Source organism: Bison bison, unplaced genomic scaffold (assembly GCF_000754665.1).
Source record: "Bison bison bison isolate TAMUID 2011002044 unplaced genomic scaffold, Bison_UMD1.0 scf7180017860443, whole genome shotgun sequence".
NCBI classification, from domain to species: Eukaryota; Metazoa; Chordata; class Mammalia; order Artiodactyla; family Bovidae; genus Bison; species Bison bison.
The window spans coordinates 874,810-885,557 of NW_011491015.1; the positions used below are offsets into that span (position 1 = coordinate 874,810).

The following is a 10,748-nucleotide window of genomic DNA, read 5'->3' on the forward strand; positions in this document are numbered from 1 at the left end:
TGACGTTGGAGTTCTAAGCAGATGTAGACACGCAGGACGGTGTTTAGCCTGTAATTTGCAAGTTTGGATGTTAAAAAAGGGATATATTTGTGACATTATCTTTCCAAAACCACAGGGAGAAGTAATTAACTACTTGTAACCAAAAGCTGTGTCGTGTAGAGTTGTCATCCATGTTGAAGTTGCAGAGGAATATGATTTGATGTAAAGGGAATTGTGCCTTTGAGACAAAAGTAGGTGCAGCTGAGTTTCGTGCTTTAATTTTTTTCACTGCGAGAATACTTACCAATGCCAAGAAACTGAAATTGGGAAATGCCCCATTTCAGATTAGATGATGCTTCTAATTTTTAAAATAGGCTTTTCGTGGAAAGCCTAGTCTGTAACAATACTTGGTGGTTGCTGGGCTGGTTGGTGCAGGTGCCAGCGCTGGGTAGTGTGGCTACCCCCTTAGCTCTGCAGGGAAGTGGTATTTTACAGACCAAAGAGCTCTGCAGGGTTTCTAATGGCTGAGAGCCTTCCCTAACCGCCCTACAGGAGTCCGGGGTAATCTCCTGTTATTTAAAATTTATTGCAGAATAGAGAGGAGAGCAACAACAAAAAAAAGAGCGAGCGAGGGAGAGACTTCAGATGTGAAGTCATCTGGATTTTCCGTCTCAGGTCCAGTTCTAAAGTGGCTAAGAGGCTAAATTCATATACATTAGAATCTAACTCTAATGGTTAAAATATAATAAAAGTTTTGGAAGAAGACAAAGTGTTTAAATATGCACTAAATTTTAGTAAGCAGAGTTGGTAGATTTTGGTTGCTTACATTTAATAAAGATGATAAGACTGCATAGTTTGTAACATTTTCTAAGAATTACTGAGTTAGAATGCAGGAAGACGAGGTTTGGGAATTTGGTCGTTGAGGTAGGGCTGCCAGATAAAATACAGGAGAACATTCAGTCAGGTTTAAATTTATGATAAACAATGAATACTTTTTTAAAAAAGTACATTTGGAATACATTTACACTAAAATCTTGTTTGTTGTTTCTGGGAAATTCAAATTTAATTGAGTAACTTGCATTATTATTAGTTGTTAAATCTAGCAATTCTGCTGTAAGGGCCTTAAAGAGGGCACATGTAATTAGATTTCTCCACCTGCATTACTCTAATGCCTCAAGGGGCCAGGCTGAGATGTGAATGTAAGACAACAGCATACAAGTATATCACCCTGAATAAGTTGTAGATGGCCACCACAAGCTGCCCTTCAAAATACCATGTGCATTTACTTGTTCATTCATCCAACTAACGGTGTTGATCGAGTACCTGCCTTGTGCCAGGCATAAATTCTGGGAAGAGTAAGATACACAAGCTAAAAATCTCTGTCTTTGAAAAGTCCTATATTTTTGGCAGATGGACTAACATGTAAAATAACTGCAGTAAATACCAGGGATTACAAGTTTGATCAGAGACTCATGGGAACATTAAGTTTATCGACTAAGACAGGAGAAGAACAGGAAGGCTTCAAAGAGGAAGTGATTTAAATGAAGGCAACTAAACTGGAGAAGTAGGAAAGGACATTCGTTAAGGGAACTACATATGCAAAGGCAAGGAGTGTGAAGACATTGTCCATTAAAAAAAGAAAAAATACCAACCAGACAGGATAAACTAACAACAACTTAAAAAATGAAAAGTTAGGTGTAGCAAGAGGTACAAGGATTCCCTGGTGTCTCAGTGGTAAAGAATCCACCTGCAATGCAGGAGATGCAGGTTGGATCCCTAGGTCAGGAAGATCCCCTGGAGGAGGAGATGGCAACCCACTCCAGTATTCTTGCCTGGGAAATCCCATGGACAGAGGCTCCTGGCTGGTTACAGTCCATGAGGTCCCCAAAGAGTTGAACACAGCTGAGCAAGTAAACAACAGAAGGAGCTAAAAGAGGGTTTGCTGGGAATGCCCAATAATAAAGGATGGGCCAGATTATACGCTGGACAGAGCTCAGATTCTCTTGTGGACAACCAGAATAGGATCAGGGATGTGGTGGGAGAGACTGTGATAGGAGACGTTTTTAATTCATTCTTTCCAAAAAAACTGTGTGTGTATCATCTTGTGCTGGATTCTTAGAACATAAAAATGAATACAATATCAATTCTACTTTCTAGACAGATGCTCTGGGTTTTGAGGGAAACCAGTCATGTGGACAGTTACATTCAATACAATGGGATTTAAAGTTACATTCAAAACACAAGGCAACTCACAAAGTAGGAAGGAGGCAGAAATTTCCTGGGAAGGGTGGGAGAGGGTCAGCCAAGTCTTCCCAAAATGAAGAGATGCTGGAGTTAGGGTATATATATTTTTAATTTAAAGAAATTTAATACTTTATGCAAATAGTTAAGACATTTTCCCAAAAAGAGCAAAAAGTATACAGTGAAAAGGGAATCTTTCCTCATCTAGATCCTTGACTGATCATCAGGGGTCACCACCACCATCCCATTAATGTAAACATAATATAAATGTATCACTCCTTCCTTTTCAGCCAAATGGGGGCATTTTCTACTAGGCTTTTTTAACTTGATTTTTTCATTTAACAATATGTTTTGGAAATCAGTACATATGGAACTGCTCATTTATTCTTAGTAGCCCTATTTCATTGTAGGGATAAATAAAAAATTTTATACTAGCGTTCCATTGGACATGTAAGATTTTACAGTTTTGGTATCTTTGTATATATTTCTTTTTTGTCCATGTGTGAGATTATCATAAGATACATTCCTAGAAGTAGAATTCCTGGATCTGTAAGTTGGTGCATTTAAATTCTGATAATGTTTGCAAAAATTTCCCTCCAAAGAAGTTATACCAATTTATACTTTCATCATCCGGATAGTAAGGTTTGAGTTTTGATGAATGAGGAGGTATTTACGAGGCAGATGAGAGAGCAAAGAGCATGTTTAAAAGGGAAGATGGGACAAGGAATAGCCAGCAGCTCAGGGATCTAGGCTGGAGGGGTGGAGACCCAAGAGGAGGCAACTAACCAAAGGAGAATGAGGGACCGAGCACAGGTAAAAAGCAGCTTAAGGAAGTAGAAGTGTTAACAACACCACCCATCCATTGAGAGATTATTTGTGCCAGGCAATATGCTAAGCAGGGCTTCCCAGATGGCACAATGGTAAAGAATCTACCTGCCAATGTAGGAGACACAAGAGATGCAGGTTGATCCCTGGATTGGGAAGATCCCCTGGAGTAGAAAATGGCAACTCTCCAGTATTATTGCCTGAAAAATTTCATGGACAGAGGAGCCTGAGGCTACAGTCTGTGGGCGTCTCAAAGAGTCCGACATGATTGGGTGACTGAATGCGTGCTAGTGTACACATACACACGATGTGCTAAGCATTACATACTGTCCACTATACCATCCTCACGACAAACAGAGAGATATCCCCAATATCTGGGGGGAGATACTGAGGCCCAGAGATGTTAACCTGCCAGAGATCACAGAGTTAGTAAATGACGGATCTAGAAACCAACTCTGATTTCCTCTGACTCTCAAGCCCCAGTTTCTAATTGCTGCTCCAAGGGACCTTGAAAGGATGAGAGCAGGGCGTTAGGGGTATTTGTTATGGGGAAGAAGGGGCAACTAGTAAGACTAAAACGTAGTGATGCTGAGACCTCCAGGGCCCTGATCCTGTTGGAACGTGCCCACAACTTGCCAACACAGCAGCCAAGACAGTCTAGGACAGAAGACAACCGAGATTCCGTCTTTGATTTCCGGTAGTGCTGAGTTAAGGGGTCAATTTGCAAGAACTTTTCTTCTCCTGCTGAGAATGGAATCTTGATGTTTTCAAAGGCTCTGAAAATAAATTTTTCTTCTCCCCCAACTTCTTCATTTATATCAGTAGATTTTTAAACTTCAGCTCTTAGGAGACAGGTTTCTTCTAAGTGTTATAGCTTCCAAAAGCTGTTCAAAGTCAATGTCCCTTAAGAACTAAAATGAAACATACTCATCCATTTACTGACTTAGGTATCAGCTATGAAATCTAAATGATAAACAAATCTAGAGCTGTTTTGAGAGGATGACAGTGAATGAATCTTTGATAATATATAGATTTTAATCTAATGCACAATGCTGATGTAGCTATTAAAAAATCTTTTCATGCTTACTGCTGTCTATCTGTACGGTTAGACTATTTAGTAACTGGGCTCAAATGCTATATTTCCAGAGACAAGCTTCAGCACTGGGGTATTGTCACTAAGAGCAAATCTATTACAGAATAATAATGATTACTATATTCAGTAGCTCTTGAACCCCCAAGCCCTTTTCAATATTTTTAAGTGATGTTCTCCATTTTAATGGAATGTATCTTATTCCAAGTATATTAATTAGAAGGACTTCATTTGAAGATGGCACAGTTGTGAAGAATCCAATGAGGAGACAGAAAAGATGCAGGTCTGGGTCTGGGAAAATCCCCTGGAGTAGAAAATGAGAACCCTCTCTAGTATTCTTGCCTGGGAGATCCCACGGACAGAGGAGCCTGGTGGGCTAGTCTATGGGGTCGCACAGAGCTGGACACGACTGAGAGACTAACACATAGGATTGCTTTAAAGTGTAGGTGGTAGAGACTTGTGCTTCCATCGCAGGAGACCCAGGTTTGATCCCTGATCAGTGAACTAAGATCCCACATGCTGTGGCCAAAACAAAACAAAAAATTATAGGTGGTGATCAGAATTAACATTACCCCAGGAAAAGGAGGGTCACATTTTTCTGAGGTGATTTTAAGATGTCCACGGAATGGCTGCTGATGTTGCTCCATCATTCATGTGTTGCTTTTTTCATCTTTACTTCTCTGTGTTTGCAAAATCATTTTCAGAGAGCAGAGAGAAGATTCTGGCAAACAGTTTCATTTTGGAGGAATGGGCTATGAAATGGTTCCCTGGTAGGGAGTCTCCAAGTACCATTACACTAACACAGAGCAGAAACAGAATTAATTGGTCAGCTTGAAGAGAGCTGTCTTTCCTGTCCTGTGGATAGTCTTAGTAGCATACTCACAATAAAACAATTGAAAATGGCAAATTAAATGATGACAGATGATTTAGAGACACTTTTACCCTACAAAAAACCAAAAAACAAAAAAACCCACCCCCAAAGTTCATTTATACTAGACAATTTTGGAGAACTACAAAGTTTTTTTAAAAATTTATTTTAACTGAAGGGTAATTGCTTTACAGTATTGTGTTGGTTTCTACCAAACATCAACGTGAATCTCCAAAGGTCAACTTGAATGCTGATGGGTTTACCTACGTCCCCTCCCACCTCCCTCCCCATCCCACCCCTCTAGGTTCTTAAGTTTTCGTTCCCTGAGTCATACAGCAAATTCCCATTGGCTATCTAGTTTACATATGGCAGTGATGTTTTCATATTACTCTCTCCATATGCACTCCCCACTTCCTCCCCACAAAGCTGTGTTCGTAAGTCTGTTAGAGAACTACAAAGTTTTTATACTTGCTGCACATTGGAAAGAAAATGTCAACAACTAGTTTCTTTTGTACCATATCTATACACAGGAAAAAAAAAACTTGTTAAAAGGAAAAGAGGTTTCTGTATTGTTAATATTTGACAGTGAAAGGGTTCCTTTTAAATATTTAACTTAAGGTTAAGTATCCATCTCTTACAGTTATTAGACACATCTTCATATCAAGGGTAATATACAAAGCAGAGCAATGTAACTCAAGTATACTTCTTTAAAAACTTGGAAAAATATACTAAGAATATATGATTTATAATTTAAAAAATTTAGAAAAGTGTGGGTAAACAAAGCTGATGCAGTCATTTGAAGGGTCCAGATGAAACACCATGGACTCAACAATCTGGTGAGTCAAAGACGTATTAATCCACCTTACAAAGCTCAGATTCATTGTGAGCTGTATTCTACAGAAATACAGGAAGAGCTTTTTGTACAAAATTACTCATGCCAGAGTTTTTTATAAGAGCAAAAAACGACAAATTTGGTGTTCAGCAGTAAGAGAAAGGCTGGTGGTTAATTGTGGTATATTGAACTGATAGTATATCATGCAGGCTCTAAAAATCACAAAGATTCTTACTTGACCTTAGAAAACGTACATTACAAGTGGCTAATGGCGACCCACTCCAGTATTTTTGCCTGGAGAATCCCAGGGACAGAGGAGCCTGGAGGGCTGCAGTCCACAGGGTCGAAAAGAGTCCAACACGACTGACAAAATGCAAATCAGTTACAAACTAAGTTTAGTGCTCTTTTAGGACAACTAGAGACAAGCTGTTTAATAGTGGTTCTTCCTTGATAATGGCATTGAGTGATTTGTTCTTTGTATTCGTCTGTATTATTTATATTGTGTCGAACATAATTTAAGTAATATAAACTAAAAACGTATCTGAAAAAGTGAAGAAGGTACCAAGTTGTACAAATATAATCCCCCCAAACAAACTTCCTTCTGTGTCTACAAGTTATCTCTGAATTGCTAGGCTACAAGTTCTTTTAATTTCCTTTTAAAAAAAAAATCAAATGTGCTATCATGAAATATTAAAAATTTTAAATATATTTTCTCCTTTTAACAGTAAGGCAGTGCTAGTGAAATTCTGGAGGCAAACAACTGAAGGCTCGAGGATGCTAATTCTTGTGCTCCTGAGTAACAGGGGGATTTGCAGAAAAAGTTGCCCAAGTTTGTATCTGTAAGTACAAAAGGAGACAGAGAAGAAGGTAATCACTGCAAAACGTTAGGACACAATGAAGCAGCCTTCTTTAGTAGAACAAAGGAAGGATTTGCTCTGAAGGATTTGCATTCTTTTCCCAGGCTCAGGGAAGGGACGGTTCTAACCCCTCCGGGTAAAAAGATCCTTTAAAAACTTCTTCCAGCCCCCTTTCTGCCAAGTGATGGGCAAGTCCGTAGTGACACCTCTGAAGGCGCGCTTACAAAACAGGAGTGGGTGAAGGGAGATTCTCTCAAATCTCTGGGTTAAAAAAAAAAAAGAAAACAAACGCATTTAAACCTTAAAATACACTAAGCTTTTTTTTTTTTTTCCTTCCCCTTTTCCGGCCCGACCCCATTATACCGTTTCTAGTCTATCACGTAACAGCAACACAGTTTTGATCACAGCCCAAGTTTTTAAATGCCCACCAGACTGAGGAAACTGTAAGGGCGTCTTCATAGAGAAATTAGTGTCCTTCTGCTTTGTCAGTGTACCAGGGCCCTTTTTACATTCAGAAAATTTTCTTTAAACTCCCAAACCTTTGGGAGGCGAGTTCCATTATTTTAAAACAAAAACAGTCGCTTCCTCTCAGACTTGTCGACAGTCTCATAAATTAGCGAGAAGAATCTGAATCTTAACTCTCAAAAACGAGGAATATATTTCAAAAACAAGGACTGACGTCTCTCCTTTATTCTAAATATACCACCGCAAGCCGAAGGGCTGTGTTAACTATTTTTACCCACACTTGGTCTGCTGCGTCAAACTCAAGTAAAACTAAACTGGATGAAGAAAGCAAGCGGAGCCCGACCCGACGGTTGGCCAGGCAAAGGTACAAAGACTCCGTATTCCAGTTCTAGATCCTTGGACAGCTAAGGGGAAACTGCGGGCCGTGATGGAAAGGCCACCAACACTCGTTGATTTTGCTTTAATTCCTGCACCTTGTAATCTGCAACCATCCACACTTACATTTTTTTCTTTCTGAAAACACGTACAAGGTGGCAGATATAAAGTAACAGAACTTCGGACTCTGCCACACGCTGGCGATACCACAGCAGCTCCTGTGTACAAGTCAAACTGCCACCACGATTGGACAGGGTTGGGAGTCTACCTAAAAGTCCAGATTATCCAGGGTTTTTTTGCCTCCATCAGAAGGGAAGCAGTGCTAAGTCGCTGAACAAAGGCAGGAAACGGTAACCAAAAATGGTAGCAAAAAGAATGCGTTGATTCAACTAGGACTCCCTGGCTCGATGTGCCACACTTAATCAAAGGACGAAAATGCCCGGAGAAAGGCGTTTCTGCCGTGCTTCTTGGCACGGAGCGACAAACGCGGGGACAAATGGAAACGGGCCGCAAATGAGAAGCTGGCCGGCGGGTTCCTGAGAACGCGCGGCGGTGACTCTGGCCGAGCTGACGCAGCGTGTGCGCTGGGCCCACGCCCCTGTCTACGTCTGGTCGGGCGACCTCAGACGCTCGAATAAAGGGATCTCGCACCACTTCGCCCACCCCACCCAGCGAACGCCGCCCTTTGCGGGACCCATGGCCTCAGGGGCTCCCAGCGGACCCCGCCCCCTGCCGCCGCCATCTTGTTGTTTGCCTCCCTCCTGGCCGGCCACGTGGCACTTTCTCCCAGCGGAAGCCGAGGCACCGCCCCAACTTCCGGCCAGACCGGTTCCAGCCGGCCGCGGCCCGCAGACGCGCGGCTGCCCCCTGGCGGCCGGCCGCGCGCCGCCCCGCCCCGCCCGGCCCGGCCCTCGCCATTCCCTTCCTGGCCTGCCGCACGTATGTGCGCCGCCGCGCGTCTCGGGGGCGGGGCTCCCGATGCACCCGGCACGGGGCGGGCCCGTCTCCCAGGGCTTCCGCCTGGGTCCTGGGCGTCTTTACACGCAGTTTAAACTGTAAGCTCGTGCGGCCGCAGCTACGAGGTTTTGGCACGCGGTGTCTTGTTTCAGGACTTTGAAACGGGAACCTCGAACCTCGCTTTTCCGAAGCGGCTTCTGCCCTCCGCCGACGCACTGAGTCCGAGCGGGGTCCGCCCCGAGCGCGTGCACCGCCCCGCGGGTTCCCGGACGCGGGATGGGGAGCCAAGTGCGGGCTGGGGCGCCCCGATTCCGGTGCTCCCGGCTGTCTCCACTTTCCCCCCGGCCCCAGGTTGCTTTCACGTTTCGGTTCTTGAGCGTTTGCCTTGACAAAGGCTCCTGCATCTGCTGTGTCTTAACCCGCTCAACAGCCTTTGAGATGAGTGGTGTTGTATTTTTTTAAAAAATAGAGAATTGAAGCCCAGGGAGAGTAATTTGGTCCAGAGGCACAGCCTGCGTTGCAATCTGGGCCGTCTTAGTTCCCACTAAGCCTTTTAGATGGTCAGATGGCTCTGAACAGTAGTATCTACAGCAACTGTGGGCTTAGCTGGAAAGGCAGATGTCCAGGCGTTTACCAGCCCTGCTGAATTGGGAACCCCGGAGGGGCTGGTGACGATCTGTAATTAACAAGCACTTAGTGATTCTGAGGCACCCTAAAAATACTTTACCTCGTAGCCTTTTTAAGGGTAAGGAAAGAGAATCTGTTTTTTAGTGCGAACTCCGTGCCAGGCACTAGGGTTAGGCATTTTCCTAATTATGTGATGTATTCCTCCCCAACGCTGTTTTACAGGAGACTGAACCAGCAAACTTCCCTTGTGTGTAAAATGTTAATATTTGTGCAAAATGGTATAAGCTTACATGTGCTACTGTATTTGCTTGTACTTTGTATGCATAAAATATCCCTAGGAGGAGATCAAGAAGTTGTTGATAGTGCCTTACGTCCAAGGAAAGGAGGCGGTTTGCCAGAAGGACTGAGTTGGGACGAGTTTTTTTTTTTCTTCTGTAAGTCTTTGTAAATTTTGAATGTCTGCCACATTGCTTATGAAAAATTAATGAGTAGTTGGTGTAAGAAAGAACTGGAAATTTTATTTGAGCCAACCTGAGGGTTACAACCTGGAAAACATTCAGAAAGCTGGGAGGACTGTTCCACCTGTTAGAGGTCAGAGCACAGTTAATGTAAGTTTTTGAGGCAAAAGGGTAATTTGTCAAATGACGTGTTATTACTGACCGTTTGCAAACTCTAAATCTATGTGTACAAAGTGAGTCATGGGTCGTGGGTCAGTATGGCCCTTTACCAGATTAAGAAAGATGGTTATCTTACAGGGAATTATGACCTTTTATAAGATAAAGAAGGAATGTTATCTCCTAAGGATGTCTGGTTAATGCAATTGGACGTCATATACTGATACACTTCGAGGGAGGAGGCCCAAGCGGGCAGAGAAAAAAAAAACTTTAATTTTTCTTGTCTTGCTTTAAAGTATGAATTTTATTTTATCAATATGAATCTTTATCTTATTCCAAATAAAATTAAATGGAAAATTGGTATTCAGAATACTGTTAGAATGGAAACCAGTATCTGCATTCAGATCTGACTGAATCCCAGTGATCTATTGACTACACCTGACGCACTTTTAAACATAAAATTCTGTATAAATTTGAGGTGGTGTTTTTAATAATGAAGTATTAGTTAGAAATTTACTTTCTGTTTTTAACCTTTGAAAAATGAGCCTGTGTGACCCTGGTCCAAACGTGCATGACACATTGGTGGGTGAAATTGTTCTTATTTTGATTACGAATAACAGCTGTACAATAACTGTAAAACGGACCGTAAATGTAATACCTAGACTCCGAGGAATATTCATGTTATCATTAATTGACAATTGCCAAGAGATTGGAGCTCTTTTAGTAGCAATGGCAAAGTGCTCTTATTCCCAAGACTAGTCACTGGGAAGAATTTTATCGGTATATTTTATATTTATTAGGTTCCACTTACAATTAATTCTGTATAAATAATGCTTTTTATTTTTTCATGAATCTGTATCTATATGAAGAACATCCTGGGTTTGGAAAGATTGATCATTTATTGTGCTAATGTTTTTTTAAAATTGGAGGATAATTGGTTTACAATGTTGTGTTTGTCTGTGCCATACACCAACATGAATCAGCCATAATTATGTGTATGGTCCCTCCCTCTTCAGCT

At 41.9% G+C, this 10,748-nt stretch overlaps 1 long non-coding RNA gene across 1 annotated transcript; it reads left to right on the forward strand.

Annotated features, from left to right (window-relative positions):
- The first annotated feature begins 4,494 nt into the window (after positions 1-4,494).
- On the forward strand, positions 4,495-8,185 carry LOC104982748. The gene is made up of 2 exons (XR_824553.1): positions 4,495-5,839; positions 6,561-8,185. It is a non-coding gene; the product is annotated as an uncharacterized LOC104982748 (long non-coding RNA).
- The last annotated feature ends 2,563 nt before the right edge of the window (positions 8,186-10,748 follow it).